This window comes from Culex quinquefasciatus, chromosome 1 (assembly GCF_015732765.1).
Source record: "Culex quinquefasciatus strain JHB chromosome 1, VPISU_Cqui_1.0_pri_paternal, whole genome shotgun sequence".
NCBI classification, from domain to species: Eukaryota; Metazoa; Arthropoda; class Insecta; order Diptera; family Culicidae; genus Culex; species Culex quinquefasciatus.
The window spans coordinates 82982910-83003165 of NC_051861.1; the positions used below are offsets into that span (position 1 = coordinate 82982910).

The window sequence follows — 20256 nt, forward strand, 5'->3', positions numbered from 1 at the left end:
CTTAAATTCTTTAAATTCTTTAAATTCTTTAAATTCTTTAAATTCTTTAAATTCTTTAAATTCTTTAAATTCTTTAAATTCTTTAAATTCTTTAAATTCTTTAAATTCTTTAAATTCTTTAAATTCTTTAAATTCTTTAAATTCTTTAAATTCTTAAATTCTTTAAATTCTTTAAATTCTTTAAATTCTTTAAATTCTTAAAATTTAAAATTCTTAAAATTCTTAAAATTCTTAAAATTCTTAAAATTCTTAAAATTCTTAAAATTCTTTAAATTCTTTAAATTCTTTAAATTCTTTAAATTCTTTAAATTCTTTAAATTCTTTAAATTCTTTAAATTCTTTAAATTCTTAAAATTCTCAAAGTTCTTAAAATTCTTAAAATTCTTAAAATTCTTAAAATTCTTTAAATTCTTTAAATTCTTAAAATTTTTAAAATTCTTAAAAATCTTAAAATTCTTAAAATTCTTAAAATTTTTGAAATTCTTCAAATTCTTAAAACTCTTTAAATTATTAATTTTTTTCAAATTCTTTAAATTCTTTAAATTCTTTAAATTCTTTAAATTCTTTAAATTCTTTAAATTCTTTAAATTCTTTAAATTCTTTAAATTCTTTAAATTCTGTAAATTCTTTAAATTCTTTAAATTCTTTAAATTCTTTAAATTCTTTAAATTCTTTAAATTCTTTAAATTCTTTAAATTCTTTAAATTCTTTAAATTTTTAAATTCTTTAAATTTTTTAAATTTTTAAATTCTTTAAATTCTTTAAATTCTTTAAATTCTTTAAATTCTTAAAATTCTTAAAATTCTTAAAATTCTTAAAATTCTTAAAATTCTTTAAATTCTTTAAATTCTTTAAATTCTTTAAATTCTTTAAATTCTTTAAATTCTTTAAATTCTTTAAATTCTTAAAATTCTTAAAATTCTTAAAATTCTTTAAATTCTGTAAATTCTTTAAATTCTTAAAATTCTTTAAATTCTTTAAATTCTTTAAATTCTTTAAATTCTTTAAATTCTTTAAATTCTTTAAATTCTTTAAATTCTTTAAATTCTTTAAATTCTTTAAATTCTTTAAATTCTTAAAAATTATTTAAATTCTTTAAATTCTTTGAATTCTTTAAATTCTTTATATTCTTTAAATTCTTTAAATTCTTTAAATTCTTTAAATTCTTTAAATTGTTTAAATTCTTTAAATTCTTTAAATTCTTTAAATTCTTTAAATTCTTTAAATTCTTTAAATTCTTTAAATTCTTTAAATTCTTTACATTCTTTAAATTCTTTAAATTCTTTAAATTCTTTAAATTCTTTAAATTTTTTAAACTCTTTAATTTCTTTAAACTCTTTAAATTCTTTAAATTATTTAAATTCTTTAAATTCTTCAAGTGCTTTAAACTCTTTAAATTCTTTAAATTCTTTAAGAATTTAGAGAATAAAAAGAATTTAAAAAAATTAAAGAATTTAAGGAAGCATAACTTTAACCGGTTAGATGAACCGGTTCAGCTGAATCGGTTCAATTTTGTTACAGAATGACTTTTCAGGCAATTTGAAAGATTTAGATATGTCGCATGCTACATTTTGTGCCAGAAATGTTCAACCGGTACAACTATTGAACCGGTTGGGTGAATCGGTTAAACTGAATCGGTTCAATTTTGTTACAGAATGACTTTTCAGGCAATTTGAAAGAGTTAGACATGTCACATAATACATTTTGTGCCAGAAATGTTCAACCGGTACAACTATTGAACCGGTTGGGTGAACCGGTTCCGTTGAATCGGTTCAATTTTGTTACAGAATGACTTTTCAGGCAATTTGAAAGAGTTAGACATGGCGCATGCTACATTTTGTGCCAGAAATGTTCAACCGGTACAACTATCGAACCGGTTGGATGAACCGGTTCAGCTGAATCGGTTCAATTTTGCTACAAAATGACTTTTCAGGCAATTTGAAAGAGTTAGATATGTCGCATGCTACATTTTGTGCCAGAAATGTTCAACCGGTACAACTATCGAACCGGTTGGATGAACCGGTTTAGCTGAATCGGTTCAATTTTGCTACAGAATGACTTTTCAGGCAATTTGAAAGAGTTAGATATCTCGCATGCTACATTTTGTGCCAGAAATGTTCAACCGGTACAACTATCGAACCGGTTGGATGAACCGGTTCAGCTGAATCGGTTCAATTTTGCTACAGAATGACTTTTCAGGCAATTTGAAAGAGTTAGATATGTCGCATGCTACATTTTGTGCCAGAAATGTTCAACCGGTACAACTATCGAACCGGTTGGATGAACCGGTTCAGCTGAATCGGTTCAATTTTGCTACAGAATGACTTTTCAGGCAATTTGAAAGAGTTAGACATGTCGCATGATACATTTTGAGTCAGAAATGTTCAACCGGTACAACTATTGAACCGGTTGGGTGAACCGGTTCAGCTGAATCGGTTCAATTTTGTTGCAGAATGACTATTCATGAAATTTGGAGAAGTTAGATATGTCGCAAGATTATGTTTCTAATGAAAAGTCATGTTTTTATTCTCTTACTGATATTAGTATATAGAACAATAAATGTTTACTTAACTTTTTTAGTAAAACTTTATGGAAAACGTAGTCTTTTATATTTTTAACATAAAGTTCATGTGAAGACCTTTCCAAAGCACTATAAAACTTTGAGTTTTGGTCATGTTTTGCATAAGATATAAATTTTACAAATTTACTGTAACGCATTTTGCTCGGATATTTTTCGTTCACCCCTCCCCCGAGCCCCGCCCTAAAATCCACTAATTTGCATATTTTTCCTTAAAGTAGACATTCTGACGATTCCAAAACACTATAAAACATTGAAGTTTGGTGCTATTTTGCATATTTCCCAAGCCTGCGAAAATTTACTGTAACGCATTTTGCAGGCTTCGGGTTGTACAGGGAAATTTCTTTCTTCGGGTCTTGACTGTTAATTTACAAAACAACTTATATTTTTAATTGATTTATCAGATGCCATTATGTATTTGAAGCTCTAATTGTGTTATTACACTATAGGGTAGAGTAGTCATCAATGAGACACGGGGAACAATGATAAAATGGCTCTCACAAGTCGTAGTTTCAACCAATCAGGCTCATATTTGGGGGAAAGGTTTGTCTACTGGATACACGTCTGCCATAAAAGTGGCTTTGGTTATGGACGCTCCCTTGACAAGTTATTCATAAATGTTTGATTCTGGGGTGTAAAAGTAAATTATGGACAAAAAATATTTTTTCGCTCGTAGGCTGCCATTTACACCAAAAAATAATATTTCTTCAAATTTCTTTCGACGTTCCATAGGTATTAAGTTGGGCTACAATGTCCTTTCATTAGATTTGGCCAAAATTTAGAATATACCCAGAATCCAGGGCTGTCTCATTGTTCCCCACTCATTTCAGCCCATGGGTAACAATGAGACACTTTGATTTTTTTTTCAATAAACTTTTCAAAATCGATGGAAATCTTTCAAAACATGAATCAAAAGTGATTTTTGCCATATTTATAGAGTTTAAACTTCATTTATCCAAAAATCCAAAGTTATTTGGTATTAATATATGGATTTTACAAAATTTTAATACTTTTTAGTATAACTTTTGTTAATAAAAGTTTCATGTTGGCAAAATTTCTCTAAAATGTTCAAGGCAAGTTACCTGCAATGGAACAATACAAAAACATGATGTTTTACTTGAAAAATGTTAATTTTCGTAGTGTGTCTCATTGTTCCCCAGCTGTCTCATTGTTCCTGCCAAGTGCGTCTACAATGAGACAGTTGAATAACTCTGGCTGTAGACGTCAGATCGATCTCATATTTTGATCAATGGTAGAACACATTAAAAGAAAGATAATGCAACTAAAAGCTCTATAAAAAATGCTGATGAAAAGAATAGAAAAATCGTTGAAAGTTGAAAACCAAAAGTGTCTCATTGATGACTACCCTACCCTAATCACTAAATGATAACCTCTTACCCAAGTATGTAGTATCATAATTAAAAAAATATTGGTTATGTAGTCAGACTATATTTATGTTCCCTTTCAATTCAAATTTGACCAAATTTCATCCAGTTATTTCTGAAAAAAGTACACACAAAATCATCTTTTACCCCGATAGCGAATGTCTTAAAGGTTTTAAGCTAAATCATTTTTTAGGAAAAAATTACGAAGTACATAAAAAGATTATAAATAGTCATCACTGTTTTTGCAGATCGAAAAAAGTCACTGACAGTTTAACTTTTGTAACAAATAATCAACGATAATAGCAATCTCTTACTTGGAACTCAACATGCGCATTTTGTTTATAACTGAGTACTAGAAAATCAAATTGTTAACAAAAAATGTCAGAAGAAGTTGCAACAAATTTGAAATAATCATTGATTGTTGATGTTGATGTTGATTTTTGGGTAAACTATTTTGATATCGTTGCAAATTATCGTTGAACAAATCTCAAGAATTCAGCATGAGCATGAGCATGAGCATGAGAGACCACCCATGGTTGTCCTTCTCCGTTGCTGAACAGGACCGTAAAATCCTATCAACACATCCGGTCATACGCTTCAACGATCAAAAGATGTTTCCCTTATCAACAGCATGCATGAATGCGCAGAAAAGATAAAACATCACGATCATCAAAACTAGAGACTGTGCGAATAGGAAACAGTCGTTGGCCACCAACGGCGCCCGCCATGTCAGTTTGTAGATCTCGAGGGGATGGGACGGGAATGTTAGTTAGCACAGGCTGCTACCAAGGGTGGGTTCTATACGATATCCACACCCCCGCGTGTGCCGGAAAACTACTTCTACTTGGGATTTTGTTAGTGGGAAAGGGTAATGGCCAGGATTCATCATAGAGGATGATGATGTGGCCCAATAATCAATGAATTTCGTTTAATAGGGTGAAGTATTATGTATTCTCAAGGCAAACAATCGGATGATACGGATGAGACTATTCCCGGTTATTTGGTGTTGAGTTTAGCATAAATGATTCAATCTTAGACAGCCGGCTGCGGAAAGATAGAATCAAAATTATGTGTAATTAAAAGGTGAAATATTATACTCAGCGTAACATATTTACGTAGAGTTGACCTGAGACTATTTATACTTTTAAATTATTATAAGATGAGCGACCAATTAATTATTGATGAGTTATGATGATATCTGAAGGACTTGAACGCGTTGAAACAATATTTTTCACCGTGCTTTACGAGCTATAAAGCTAAAAAGTAATTTCGAGACGACAAACGACGCGAAAAAAAACATGCGACCCGACGGACAGGCATCGCAAAACGGACTCTTTTTAGTGGAATTAACAGGTTATTTGAAACAAAACCACATCGACAAACTCAACCGGCGGCGAGATTTTATCACTCTAAGCCTGAAATAAGACGCAAAACTCACGATCAATCCTGCAAAGCTACCGCTTGGCCCGGTTACCCGTAATCGATTCGATTCAGCCTTAGACAGCCGGCTGTGAAAACCCTGAATCACCGTTAAAATTAGCGAACTTTTAGAGCAAACGTTTTATTTGAACGATCGCGAACCGAATCGAAACAACCGAAAGCTAGAACTAAACCGAAATTTATAAAACTGTGTTAGCTGAAAAAAACATTTTTTTAAATGAAAACAAAAATAAACGGATACACTCACACGACCATTCTCAATTAAGCCGAAACATTCTAAAACATTGGTAATTTCAACATACTACGAAAAACCGTTCGTAAATTTGTCAGCACCCAAAACATGGCACCGCTCCCCTAATCAAAAGTCATCTAGATAAGTTGTTTCGGCTCAATTTCATTCGCTCACCTACACACGCATACTCATTCACACCTTAAAAAATGTTCTTATTGGAACTTGCTCACCCGCTTCTGCCTGCTGCTGCTTCAATCGTCGACCGGGCCGCAAGTCTGCCGTCCGGGCGGAACGAAGACATGGATCCAGCCGTCTGCAGCACTCCCGCGTTAAATCCTCTTCACGACAAATCAGTCCACTTTTTGCCAATTTTCGGACACACAGAAACATGTTTCCAAGGCATCACGAACATCATTCGCTACTCTCTTTCTGTCTCTCTCATGCAGTCGGCGCTAGACGCCAAATTCACTACACACTCACACCAGTCGGACAAAACCCGTCACACACACATTTATACCCCCTTCCGGAGGGCAGAACGCCACTGCAGAATGCTTTTGACTGCTCTTCTTGTGGAACAAATCAAGTGAAAAATCCATTTTCACAACTTTTTTCAGTAAATTTCACCTTTACCCGTAAGGCAATGATCACTCGCGACGACTCGACCACTTTAACAACCCGTTTCGTAAACCTAACACTATAAAAATCGAAAAAAACAAACCGGTGCCACACGGCATGCGTCCAACTCGACCGCCATCTTCCAATCGTTGAACAAATCTCAAGAATTCAGTACAAAAATAAACTAATAATAAAAAATTAAATATGTGTGACTTAGAAAATATTTTACTTGTGGATATTTGTTTTTTATTATATTTTAAGTTTTTTCATATATTTTGATGGAGGCGCAAGATCATCCATAAAGCTTCGTGAAGATTCACGAAGTATCGTGCACCTCCTTTTGAAAGTATATAAAATTTTAAAATTAAAATAAATTAAAAATTTCCAGGTTAAAATATTTTCCATGTCACAGATATTTGAAAAGGACATCTTAAGCGTCCTTTCCACGAAGAATTTGTTTAGATACATTGATTTGCAATAATAATCTCCTTCAGCCGTGGCGTGATGTCCATGTACTTCTTAACAAAAACAAAAAAAAGTTTCGTTTAAAATTGTCATTTAAAAAACAAGGTGCCTGTCACTGTGCTTCTTACAAATGTCAGCCTGAAAGTGAGCAAATTGAATTTTAATGTTCAATAGATCATTAAGGCCAGATTTCTTTTAGTTATTCATTCAAAAATAACAATTTAATGTTTAAATTTATCAGCTTTGAAAAAAATATTTTCAAATTTGAGGTTAAGCAAGTAAATCCAAATTTACTTACAAAACTGTTCTTCTCAAAATGCCTCTAAAACTGAAGATATTTTTTGATTTCTGTTTCCATAACGTATAAAACTTGTAACCTAGAAACTTTTTTTTCCGTTCATTTACTTTACTTTACTTTTACTTAACTTATTTTTCTTGAGAAAAACATGACACTTAGAGAGTATTTAAATAATCCTATTTATCAATGTTTTAAAAATAATTAACTAATAATAGTTAACTAACTTTTGAAACATTTAAAAACATGTGGAGTCGGAGTCGGAGTCGGAGTCGGCTAGAGTTGGTAGGCCAGAGTCGGAGTCGGAGTCGGAGCCAACCATTTGTTCAAAGCCGGAGCCGGAGTTGGAGTCGGAGTCAGCTAATCTGAGAAAACCGGAGTCGGAGTCGGAGTCGGAGTCGTTTGAAATATGACCCGACTCCGCAGCCCTGCTATAAACATACACAGTAAAAAATATCATGGTAATATTACATCTTTCATGATAGAAAAAATGTGTAATTTCACCACGTTTCTGATGTAATGTCACTGTTTCAGTCTAAACTAAAATAAAATTACATCATAAAAGAGGTAGTTTTCAACCTTCCGAAATTATAGCTTCGAAATTGACCAAATACCAGAAATACAATAAATTGTAGCTACAGCTTATACTTTTCAATTAAAAAAAAACTCTAGAATTGTTCTCAAAGGAAGGAGGTTTGAAATGTCAAAGAAAAGTTTCCACGTTGTTTATGGACGGCCCCTTACTAAAGTTGTTGATTATTTCAACAATTCCACGAAACCATGAATGACACCAGGTCGTCGCAACCAGTTGTCTACTGCTGCTGCTTGGCGACGACTCGAGTTCTGATCTCAGCTCAGCATCATCACCTGAGAACGTGATGTGCAGTAAAAATGTGACGTCAGAAAACGAAAACAAAAATGTCCAGCAATTTATTCCGGTGTGTCTGCAGAAAACAACATTCTTGGGTGGATGAAAAAATGCAACTGACCTTGTCACTGCCAGTTTTTGTTTTTTGGTAAAAAATTTCGTAAAATTGAGTTGTATCAAGTAGCCTTCAGAGCTGGGTGATGAATAGAGAGAATGCGTAACGTGATTTTCGAATGATCCTACTTTGTTTACATCTATAAAGTTGGAGGATGTTCAAGCACATGCATGACTTTTTTTTACTGATAAATGAGCTGTTAAATAATCAGTACCGTAAACTGGTCAATCGGGACACATGGGGCGAATTGGGACAGCAATTTTAACCAAGTTGGAGCACAATATTTTGATTTTTCTGGTTGGTTTCGGTTAGAACAGACTCAGACTAACAAAATTTGTACATCCATTTCCAAATTTAAAAGCTTTAAGTGCTCTAAAAACTGCTGTCCCTATTCAGACCGAAGTCCCGATCCGCCCCAGATTACGGTAGTATGTGAGCAACTCTCTACGAAATCGGCCGAGTTCGACCATTTTTATTTTTTGTATTTTTTTATTTGACTTAAACTTTGTGGGGGCCTTCCATATGACCAAATAAGCTATTTTGTGTCATTGGTTCACCCATACAAGTCTCCATACAATTCTGGCTGCTGTCCATGCAAAAATGGTATGTAAGTATTCAAACAACTGTAACTTTTGAATGAATTTTCTGATCAATTTGGTGTCTTCGGCAAAGTTGTAGGTATTGTTGAGGACTTTTGAGAAAAAATCGGTACACGGATTTTTTTTTGCAGATTTTTTAATCAACTTTTTTTCACTAAAACTCAATTTCCCAAAATACGTATTTTTTGATTTTTGAGATTTTTTGATATGTTTTAGGGGACACAAATCCGCAACTTTTGAGTCATAGAGAAACATGGTCAAAAAATCTGCCACCAAGTTATGAATTTTTGAAAAAAATAGTATTTTTTGGAAAAAATCGAAGTTTCATGCAAAAAGAAATTTGACATTATTTTTTAACGCAAAAATGAATTTGTAATCGAAAAGTACCTTACAGATTTTTTGATAAAGGGCTCTGTTTTCAAGATATAGCCACCGAAAGTTCAATTTTAGCGAAATATTTGCAGTTTTTCGATTTTTGAAAATAGTGACCAAGAGTGACCATTTCTAAAAATATTTTTTTTTTGAAAAGTTCAGAAATGTTGTTTTAAAATTGTCTAAGAGACATTGAAGATTGGACCTCGGGTTGCTGAGATAGAGCCGTTTTAAGAAAAAAGAAAAAGAAACACGAAAATTTAAGTTTTCTTAATCACACCAAAACAACCCACCATTTTCTAATGACCATATCTCAGCAAATAATGGTCCGATTTTCAATTTTAATACATGAAACATTTGTAAAATTTTCCTATCTTTTTGAAAAAAATATTTTTTTAATCAAGACTAACTTTTAAAAAGGGCCAAACATTGAATATTACGCCTATTTAAAATGCTAGTCTTGATTTGAAAAAAAAATATTATTTTCGAAAAGATCGGAAAATTTAAGAATGTTTCATGTATTAACATTGAAAATCGGACCATTAGTTGTTGAGATATCGCCATTAGAATATTGTGGGTTGTTTTGGTGAGATTTAGAAAACTTCAATTTTCGTGTTTCTTTTTCTTAAAGCGGCTCGATCTCAGCAACCCGAAGTCCAATCTTCAATACCTCTTAGACAATTTTATAGCAAATTTTCGGAACTTTAAAAAAAATGGAAATGGTCACTCATGGTCACTATTTTTAAAAATCGAAAAATTACAAATATTTCACTAAAATCAAACTTTTGGTGGCTATATCTTGAAAACGGAGCCCTTTATCAAAAAATCTGTACAGTACTTTGCGATTGCAAATTCAATTTTGCATTAAAAAATAAAGTCAAATTTGTTGATTTTTTCCAAAAATCACATTTTTTTCCAAAAATCACATTTTTTTCAAAAATTTATAACTCGGCGGCAGATTTTTTGACCATGTTTCTCTATGGCTCAAAAGTTGCGGATTTTGTCCCCTAAAACATATCAAAGAATCTTGAAAATAAAAAAAACGTATTTTGGGAAATTTAGTTTTTGTGAAAAAAAAGTTGATAAAAAAATCTGCAATTTTTTCCGTGTACCTATTTTTTCCTCAAAAGTCCTCAACAATACCTACAACTTTGCCGAAGACACCAAATTGATCAGAAAATTCATTCAAAAGTTACAGTTGTTTGAATATTTACATACAAATTTTGATTTTTGAATTTTTCGATACAAGTGCTGAAAAGTAGAACTTTGTAACAATAAATAGTAGTTTATGCAACAAGTTGCCAAAAGAGGATTTTTTCAGCACGAGTCGTACATTTATCCAACGAGGTTCACCGAGTTGGATAAATACGAAAAGTGCTGAAAAAATCAAGTTTTGCAACGAGTTCCATACAACATTTTTTGCATTTCCGAAAAACACTCACTGAGTGAAATTTTATGTCAAATTTTCATGTATTATGTCAATAAATCGTTTAAATCAGAAAATGTGGAAAAGTGTTACTTTTCGAAACAAGTGCTGAAAAGTTCAACTTTTCAGCACCCATTTCAGTGCTGAAAAGTAGAACTTTTCAGCATTTATTTTGAAAAGTGTTGCTATTCGATTCTGTTATTTTTGGTACAGAAAAGTAGGCTATTTCGTCGTTCAAGAATGACAGGAAAAGTAAGTAGTTTCACGACGGAATTGCAAAAATGAACTTTTCCGAACTGTTAATTTTGGTGATGATTAATATCTCATTTTGTCACATGACAATAATAACAGGAAAATAAGTATTTATAAATGAAATAGCAAAACAATGTTCAAACATAACCTTATCTCAAATTACAGTTTAAATCTCTTAAACAACGACCGGCCGAAGGGTTTTCGATTGGTCTGCATCCTGCGCGAAAATTAAAACCGGTTCGCGTTTTACGTCTGAGTCCAGCTATGAATCGGCATTTACGTAGCTCCCCTGCCCGCCGACAGACTTCTCGGCTAAGTGATTACCCCCTTCTTCACCCCGTCCACAATTACTCGCGCTCGCGCGCGCGCGCAATTTGTCCAGTAACTGGCCCAGCATGTACGTACTCTCCCAAGGTCACTTGGTCACAGTTTCATGAGTTTTCGCGAGCCCTGCCAGTGATGTACTTGATCGCTGAAAGGGTGATTCATAATTGATGTCAATTTGTTTCTCTTAAATTAATATCACAATTATGGAAAAATATTTTTTTTGAAATTTAATCAAATTTAGAAAAATGATACGTAACTTAGGAACAGCCCACACGCAAAAATTGGCGACTGTGTAAACAACACGTAAACTGCCGCGAGTTCCATGTGCGCAAGAGTCGCACACTGCCTACTGCGACCGAGACAGGTAGTCTAATGAGCGTTCAACAGCTTCTTGAACTTGACAGTGAATTAGCGAGCGCGCGCGCGCGGGAGCAGCAAAGCCAACTTTGACCTTAGCGCGGCGCGACAGTTGAGACTTTAGAGGCAGTGCTGAATAGCTAAACTTGTTGCACTGGCCTGGTGGAACTGTTTGGGGGCTTCTTCCGGGTTTGTTTTTATTTTGAATAGAAATGTATATTTTTGCCACATGAACATTTGACGAGTTGGCAACCCTGCCAAAAAATGTGATATTTTAAGCTGAATTTGTATAATTTTCAAGTCTGGTTGTTTTAGGTTTTATATAAAATTAGAATCGGACCAAAAACAAAAGGTTAATAATGTTTAAACATTCTGGGAACACTGTCAAAATAATTATTTATCCTTCCAATTATTACAAATAATGCTATTCAAAAATGAGAAGTCAACAACCTATTACAAGGTGGATTAAGTAACGTTATTTTATAAGAATATACACTTTTAAACAGGATTAATGAACTTCCAATGTCTATAAACTTCATTCTACATTCTTTCATTCAAGGCACGTCCCATGTGGACAGAATTTTTTTCTGTACTGACAATACGAGGCGTGAAACCGATTAGGCTTCACTTGTTGATTGGCACGTACGGTACTCAAATCGATCGGCGTGCGATCTAATTAGTACACGTTAAAAATGTTCGCTGACGGAATTGGTAAGTGCTTCAATTAATTACCTTTCTTTCATATGAAGCATAACGAGAAACTGTCAACTGCTGTTTTTCTACGAAAAAAAATACAGCTGAGCAATTCTCTACGAAATCGGTTTTTTTTTGGAATTTTAATTTTTGTATTTTTTAATCCGACTGAAACTTTTTTGGTACCTTCGGTATGCCCAAAAAAACCATTTTGCATCATTAGATTCTCCATATAATTTTGCATAAAAATTTGGTAGCTGTCCATACAAAAATGATGTATGAAGATTCAAAAATCTGTATCTCTTGGAGGATTTTTTTGATCGATTTGGTGTCTTCGGCAAAGTTGTAGGTATATGGACTACACTGGGAAAAAATGATACACGGTAAAAACATTTTTGGTGATTTTTTATGTAACTTGTTGTCACTAAAACTTGATTTGCAAAAAACACTTTTTTTTATTTTTTGATATGTTTTAGAGGACGGACATCAAATGCCAACTTTTCAGAAATTTCCAAGTTGTGCAAAAAATCTTTGACCGAATTATAATTTTTTTAATCAATACTGATTTTTTCAAAAAATCGAAATATTGCTCGTAAAAAAATTATAACTTCATTTTTCGATGTAAAATCAAATTTGCAATCAAAAAGTACTTTAGTGAAATTTTGATAAAGTGCACCGTTTTCAAGTTAAAGCCATATTTAGGTGACTTTTTTGAAAATAATCGCAGTTTTTCATTTTTTTAAATTAGTGCACATATTTGCTCACTTTTGAAAAAAATATTTTTGGAAATTCTCTATATTTTGCTTTTTTGAACTTTGTTGATACGACTCTAGTTGCTGATATATTGCCATGCAAGCGTTTAAAAACAGGAAAATTGATGATTTAAGTCTCACCCAAACAAGCCACCATTTTCTAATGTCGATATCTCAGCACCTAATAGTCCGATTTACAATGTTAAAATATGAAAAATTCGTGAAATTTTCCGATCTTTTCGAATTTTTTTTTTCAAAAGTTCTAAAACAAGACTAACATTTGAAAAGGGCCAAAAATTCAATATTACGCCCTTTTGAAATGTTTGTCTTGGTTTAAAATTTTTTAAAATATTTTTTTCGAAGAGATCGGAAAATTTCACGAATGTTTCATATTTTAACATTGAAAATCGGACCATTAGTTGCTGAGATATCGACATTAGAAAATAGTGGGCTGTTAGGGTGAGACTTAGAAAACATCAATTTTCTTGTTTTTAAACACTTGCATGGCAATATCTCAGCAACTAAGGGTCGTATCAACAAAGTTCAAAAAAGAAAAATATAGAGAATTGTCTCAGCTTTTTAAAATTATTTTTTCAAAGGTGGGCAAACATGGACACTAATTTTAAAAAATGAAAAACTGCGATTATTTTCAACAAAGTTACCTAAAAATGGTTATAACTTGAAAACGGTGCACTTTATCAAAAATTCACTATTACACTTTTTGATTGCAAATTCGATTTTACATCGAAAAATGAAGTTGAAAAATTTTTGCGGCCAATATTTCGAATTTTTGAAAAAATCTGTATTGATTCAAAAAATCATAACTTGGTCAAAGATTTTTTGCCCATTCTAGAAAATTCTGAAAAGTTGGCATTTGATGTCCTCTAAAACATATCAAAAAATAAAAAAAAAATAAAAAATAGTGTTTTTTTTTGCAAATCAAGTTTTAGTCCCAAAAAGTTAAATTAAAAATCACCAAATTTTTTTAACCGTGCATCTTTTTTTTTTTTTCAATGTAGTCCATATCCATACCTACAACTTTGCCGAAGACACCAAATCGATCAAAAAATTCCTTCAAACGATACAGATTTTTGAATTTTCATACATCATGTTTGTATGCCCAAGTAACCGCGGGACTGTATAAGGTAACTTTAAATCCCCTCTATATCAACATATAAAGTTTGTCTATAGAGTCTTGAAACTTTATATTCACTTTATACGCATGGAGGTAAAATTGAGTGGCGAAGTCTCCAGATTTTTAAGCGAAGATGGCGATCGAATTGTGAACGCCCGAAATGTCAAAGTCACGCTGTGGTACCAACATTATGAAAAAAGTGTGCTATGGCATGACAGCCACATTTTTTTTCTAATGTTGGTGCTACTGAGTGATTTTGACATTTAGGACGTTCACAATTCGAACGCCATCTTCGCTTAAAAACCTGGCTAGAGTTGATATAAAGTTATACAGCGGTAAAACGTCAAAATACTACTTTACCGACAGAACAAAAATAGAAAAATCAAAAAGCTTTGCGCAGCTCTTTCTCTCTCTTGGGAGAGTGCTTTTACGCTGGGATGACGATTTTGAAAGTTTGTTTGTTTTTTTTTGCTGTGTTGCTTTGCTTTCGAAATTCTAAACTGCGTGTACTGAGATGTTTCACCTAGATGCCCTGCGCCAACCGTCTCGTCCGTCCTGAAATATGTTTATTCAGATGATTTTTTCCGACTAAGTCTTCCTTGAGGAACAACTTCAGGAAAACTGAAACACTTGCCAGATTAAAACAGAGCATTTATTTATGTTATACTAATAGCACTAAATCACAAAATTCTTTGACGAACAGGACAGAGCACGGTGCGTCGACTGAGCACCCGGTCCCGGGGTCTTGGTGCGGTTTCTGCCGGTGGCACGCAGCGTGATTCCGAGCGACTTGCACTTATCGGCGACGTCCTAGCAGCCAACAAAGCGGCGTAGGGCGAGGCCTCGTCACGATCGGCCTTGGCGTTCATGTTGCCGGTGACGTTGTTTCTTTGCCCGAAAGATCCGTGACGTGGACGAAAGTGTCTTTAAAGCTGGCGTAGAGCGAAAACTCCTCCTTTCTAGTTTTGTTTTTGCAGGAAGCCATCGTAACTGGAAAATTGTATCTTGCGACGATAAGGAGCTGATTTGGAAAAAAGAATTGTTTAATACTAAGCCCTGTTAAACTAAGTATAATTGACTCACATTTTTATAGACTCTGAACCGTGCGCCGAACGATTTTACCTGCAGCAAACATAAACATACCACGAAATACTGCCAAACTTTTATTGCCCTCACTAGTGTTAAGTTAGTGTTTTGAAACATTTTAAGAAATGTCAAAATGTGATATAACATTAAAAGCTTACTCTAATGATATATAAAGCTTACCACTAATGCTTCGAAACATTGTTGTGCTAAATGCTTCGAAACTTTAATTGGCTGTTCTATATGTCATTATACGGTAAGTAATAATGTTTCAAGCTACAAATGTTTCGAAACATTTGGAAAGACTATTTAAAGTGTCATAGCATCGGGAATGTTTATTTAGAGTGAATTTAGAGTTTTGATTTAGTGCTTGTGGTTACTTGGGTGGCCAGCTGCCAAATTTGTATGGAAAATTATATGGACAAACTAATGATGCAAAATGGCTTCTTTGGGCATACCGAAGGCACCAAAAAAGTTTCAGTTGGATTAAAAAATACAACAATTAAAATTTAAGATTTCGTAGAGAATTGCTCATTGTAAAATACTTGCAACAGCCTTATTTCCCCAGTTAAACATTTTGTCTGCCTGAATCAGATATTCTACTGTCATGAGTTCGAATCCCGAGGGAAGGTTTCTAAGTGCAAAGTAAGTTTGAGGGTCAGTTCATAGAGAAGGTCATTAATACTATCAAATTAATATGGAAAACTTATGCACGCAGAAAAATAAGGCATATTTGAATCAACAAAACGTTTTGTTGATTTGAAAATCATTATTTTTGTTGAATCAACGCTAAACGTCAAAGCAGCTTTTTCGAAACAACAAAAGACTTTTGTGAAATTGAGAAAATCAAGGTTTGTTTCAACGCAAAATCGGCGTTGATTATATTCAACAAAAATTTTGTTGATTCAAACCTCCTACAGGCTGATTCTACAAAACATTTTTCTGCGTGTATTTTTGCAATTATTACAGATTTCTACCTAAGAGCAATTCCAGCTCAAATCAGGATTTTTTCTGGTACTTTTGTACCCGACCCTTTCCGAATTCAATGAAACTTTTAAGACATGTATCCTATCCCAATCCATTTTTGTATACACGGAGCCAATTGTACTCGAAAATAACATTTAAAAAGGGCGTAAGTTATTTAAATATTTTTGTATATTGTAATTTCAAAATTACTGTATGTCAAAGCCGTTGCAACGTATCAAAAAGTGGTCAAAGACAAACTTGTAGGAAATTGGACGGGATTTCTAAAAAAAAATACACCGAAAGAAAAATACACGCCACTTCTATGAGATTTTTAAATTTTTAAGTTTAAAAGTTAAATTTGAAGGTGAAGTCACGATTTTTTTCGCTCAAAATTTTTGAGGAAATAGCCTAAGTCTCTCCTGAAAAAATACAAACATCATTTACTAAAACAGTTTTTTTGAAAAGTGGTCTAAACGTCAAAATTTTCAAAAACCGATAGTGGGAATCGATTCCCCAAACAATTTTACATAAAAGTCTCCATATTTACCATTGTCCTATGTCCAATCCTTGTAAAGATACAGCGGGTTTAAAAATTAAAATGTTGAGAAATTAGATTTTTTGATGGTTTTTTGTAATTTCTAAATGACAGACTTGGGTTTTCAGTATCAAAAATATTTTTACCGGAAAGCTCGTAAAATTTCCTATAAGTTCGGTTTTGACGTTTTAGGAGAGACATACCAGCCTGAATTTTTCGTGAGTCTTTTTGTAACATTTTAGGCTACTTCCTCAAAATTTTGAACGAAAAAAAAATCGTGACTTCACCTTCAAATTTAACTTTTAAACTTAAAAATTGAGAAAATCTCATGGAGGTGGCGTGTATTTTTCTTTCAGTGTATTTTTTTTTTTAAAAGGCCCGTTCAATTTCCTACAAGTTTGAAATACAGTAATTTTTAAATGACAGCATACAAAAATATTTAAATAACTTACGCCTTTTTTAAATGTAATTTTCGAGTACAATTGGCTTTACGAAAACAGCATGATTCGAGGAAAAAGTTCTCCGATCGGGCTAAAAAATTTTCAGGGGGTTCTTTGGCCGAAATAATTAAACCCGTATTTTTTTGTTTGGACATAAGGGGGAGCTACGCCGTGTTGGAGTGGTCCGAAAAATAAACAATTTTCGTCGATTTTCGCAAAAGAGCAATTCTCTACCAAAACTGGAAATGGATTTTATTTGTATTTTTTTATTTGGCTCTAACTTTGTGGGGGCCTTCCCTATGACCAAATATGCTATTTTGTGTCATTGGTTCACCCATACAAGTCTCCATACAATTTTGGCAGCTGTCCATATAAAAATGGTATGCAAATATTCAAACAGCTGTAACTTTTGAGTGAATTTTCTGATCAATTTGGTGTCTTCGGCAAAGTTGTAGGTAATACTACTAGGTATTGTTGAGGACTTTTGAGAAAAAATAGGTACACGGAAAAAAATTGCAGATTTTTTTATCAATTTTTTTTCACTAAAACTCAATTTCCCAAAATACGTATTTTTTTTATTTTCGAGATTTTTTGGTATGTTTTAAGGCACAAAAATCCGCAACTTTTGAGCCATAGAGAAACATGGTCAAAAAATCTGCCGCCGAGTTATAAATTTTTGAAAAAATAGTGATTTTTGGAAAAAAAATCGAAGTTTTATGCAAAAACAAGTTTGACATTACTTTTTAATGCAAAATTGAATTTGCAATCGAAAAGTACCTTACAGATTTTTTGATAAAGGGCTCCGTTTTCAAGATATAGCCACCGAAAGTTTGATTTTAGCGAAATATTTGCAGTTTTTCAATTTTTAAAAATAGTGACCATGAGTGACCATTTCTAAAAAAAAACATTCGTGAAATTTTCCGAACACATTCGTGAAATTTTCCAATCTATTCGAAAAAAATATTTTGAAAATTTTTAAATCAAGACTAGCATTTTAAATGGGCGTAATATTCAATATTTGGCCCTTTTAAAATGTTAGTCTTGATTTAAAAATTTTCAAAATATTTTTTTCGAAAATATCGGAAAATTTTCATCGGAATGTTTCATATATTAACATTGAAAATCGGACCATTAATTGCTGAGGTGAGATTTAGAAAACTTCAATTTTCGTGTTTCTTTTTCTTAAAGCGGCTCTATCTCAGCAACCCGAGGTCCAATCTTCAATGTCTCTTAGACAATTTTATAGCAAATTTTCTGAACCTTCCAAAAAAATTTTTTTAGAAATGGTCACTCATGGTCACTATTTTTAAAAATTGAAAAACTGCAAATATTTCGCTAAAATCAAACCTTCGGTGGCTATATTTTGAAAACAGAGCCCTTTATCAAAAAATCTGTAAAGTACTTTTCGATTACAAATTCAATTTTGCATTAAAAAGTAATGTCAAACTTGTTTTTGCATAAAACTTCGATTTTTTCCAAAAATCACTATTTTTTCAAAAAATCATAACTCGGCGGCAGATTTTTTGACCATGTTTCTCTATGGCTCAAAAGTTGCGGATGTCCCCTAAAACATATCAAAAAATCTCGAAAATCAAAAAATACGTATTTTGGGAAATTGAGTTTTAGTAAAAAAAATGTTGATAAAAAAATCTGCAAATTTTTTTTTTCGTGTACCTATTTTTTTCTCAAAAGTCCTCAACAATACCTACAACTTTGCCGAAGACACCAAATTTATCAGAAAATTCACTCAAAAGTTACAGCTGTTTCAATATTTACATACCATTTTTGTATGGACAGCAGCCAATGACCAATGACCAATGACGCAAAATAGAATATTTGGTCATAGGGAAGGCCCCCACAAAGTGAGGAGCGGTCGTGGCTGACTGGTCACGGTGTTCGCTTTGTAAGCGAATGGTCCTGGGTTCGATTCCCATCTGCTCCCAACGAGAAAGTATAGGATATATAAATCTTGAAATTCTGAACATGAACGAAAAATCAAAGTCGCTCGAGTCGGGGTTCGATTCCCCGTCCTTTGAATTGGTAAGCAAAAATGCTAACCACTAGGCCATCGCGACTTGGTGAGCTAAGATTGGAATTAGGAATACTGTTACTATCAAACTATATACGCGCTGGGTCCTTGTCCATTTGACAAGGGTTCGGAAGTTCTAAATAACGTTTGAATCCGATTGGTGCAAACGTTCTTCAGGGCGCTTGTCGACAAAGCTGAAGTACCTCGCGCTCGGCTAGCCAGTGTAGAAATGGGTCACCGAAGCTCGGCAGAGCTAACACCTTCCAAATGCCTATGCGAGTTATTTGCATGTATAGAATGTAGATCTAAAAAATACATGGAAACAACTCAATTTGTAAGAAGCGGCCGCGTGGTCCCGTTTGGTTGGTTGCACACACACACATAGGGAAGGCCCCCACAAAGTTTGAGTCGAATAAAAAAATACAAAAAATAAAAATGGTCGAAATCGGCCGATTTCGTGGATAGTTGCTTAAAAATCACTTTTTTTTTTCAAAAAGTCATATCTCCGCGCCATTTCATCCGATTTTGGCTGTCTTAGGCGCAAAAGAAAGGTGATTAGTTTGGCTATTTGGGAAAAATAGTAAGAAGTTCCAGAAATCTAGCTTAACATTTGAAAAGATCGTATGAAAACTTAAAATGCTGTTTCGAAGGTCTCGGGACCAAAAAAAAATTTAATATTTTTATCAGATTCCTCGGAAAATTTTACATAACATATCAAAAAAAGGTGAAGTTATGTTTTTCAATACTCTGAGAAACGATTTTTTGAAAATAAAAACTAGGTTTTTCGACGTGCCACGCGCAAAACTGGGAAAATTACGAAAACGAGAAAAAATCGACTTTTTCACTAAAACTGCGTTAGGGTAAGACAAAGGATTTTGCTCGATTAGTACCGTAAACCGGGGTGACTTTGATAGGATTTCAATTTGTTTTTAGAACATTTTCCAACAGGTAAGGTTTTTCTCAAGATTATTATTTTTAAAACATGTACTGGGGTAGGCCACACAAAGTCCATGCACTATTTTAGAAAAAAAGTTTTTTCAATAGTGTTTAGAAAAATAGTTACGTTAAAAATTCCTGGTTTTTATTCCGGGGTGACTTTGATAGTCATAGTTTTTCTTGTTAAAATCATATTTAAGATATTCAAACTTTATTTGTACGTTAAATGTACCATCACTAAAGTAGCTGATATAGTTTGTAAGAAAAAAAATCAATGTTTATATTAAGTTAACTAAGTTTAGATGCTTTTTAACAAAATACATATAAATTTTAGGTAAAATTGTTAAAAAGTCTGAATTTT

General features: G+C 32.9%; 1 protein-coding gene and 1 pseudogene across 1 annotated transcript in view; both read right to left on the reverse strand.

The window, feature by feature from the left end:
- The window catches only part of LOC6046577 (protein MAK16 homolog), a 46486-nt gene that overhangs the window by 13189 nt on the left and 13041 nt on the right, over positions 1–20256 (reverse strand). The window lies entirely within an intron of this gene.
- On the reverse strand, positions 14582–14892 carry LOC119771106 (annotated as a pseudogene).